The sequence below is a fragment of the Bombus huntii genome, unplaced genomic scaffold (assembly GCF_024542735.1).
Source record: "Bombus huntii isolate Logan2020A unplaced genomic scaffold, iyBomHunt1.1 ctg00000186.1, whole genome shotgun sequence".
Classification (NCBI taxonomy): domain Eukaryota; kingdom Metazoa; phylum Arthropoda; class Insecta; order Hymenoptera; family Apidae; genus Bombus; species Bombus huntii.
The window spans coordinates 10001-10942 of NW_026099419.1; the positions used below are offsets into that span (position 1 = coordinate 10001).

Here is a 942-nt window from a genome sequence, read left to right on the forward strand (position 1 = left end):
TGGGGCTGTACGAGAGTCTTAAGAAAAGACGGTAGATTATGGCAAAGTTTCGCACGCCATCGAGTTTAGGTTTTTTTTTTGGTTCTCTCTTCTCTCCTCTCTCGACCGAGTTCCCATATTTGCTTTCTCTCTCAGTCTCGCCAAATATAATATTCTTTTAAGACGACGTCGGGGGCGCGGACCTTCGTGCGTCGAACACCGGCAAACGTAGCATATATCGCCTGATATGAAAAAAAAATCGGTCACGAGGAGAACACTACGAGTATATACGTTCGATAACCGATACACGAAGCGGTGCATAAGCGGGCGGTCGCCCTCGTAAGGACGACTCACGACGCCGCGAGCACTCACGCAGGTCCGTGACCGGTTCTCTCCGCTCTTATTCGTATCCCTTCGTATACCTTCGTCCGACTCTGAAACGTTCTCTTATAATTTTTAAGAAGAACGACGGCGGGTTGTCAAGGCAAGAAGGGACAGAGAGAGACAGAGGTAGAGTTTCGTAGTCTCCCGTGAACACGATAGATTATATATCGAGCATGCGTACGACTTGCACGGTCTCTGCACGACCGCGACGAACGCCGACGAGCGTCCAACAATCGCTCGTACGTCGCGTATGTTCTCTCCGTCCGCTCTTATTCGTATCCTCGTTCTTGTACCTTCGTCCGACTCTGAAACGTTCTCTTATATAAAGAAGAACGACGGCGGGTTGTTAAGGCAAGAAGGGACAGAGAGAGACAGATACGGAGAGTAACGATACGCAACGCAAGCAGTCTTAGGTTTACGTGAGCAACCCTCAGCCAGGCGTGGTCCAGGAATTGTATCCGTGGACCGCAATGTGCGTTCGAAATGTCGATGTTCATGTGTCCTGCAGTTCACACGTTGACGCGCAATTAGCTGCGTTCTTCATCGACCCACGAGCCAAGTGATCCACCGTTCAGGGTA

The 942-nt window shown here is 50.3% G+C and overlaps 1 non-coding gene across 1 annotated transcript; it reads right to left on the minus strand.

Annotated features, from left to right (window-relative positions):
• Positions 1-787: 787 nt before the first annotated feature.
• Positions 788-942, minus strand: LOC126877540 (5.8S ribosomal RNA). The gene has a single exon (XR_007695106.1). It is a non-coding gene; the product is annotated as a 5.8S ribosomal RNA (ribosomal RNA).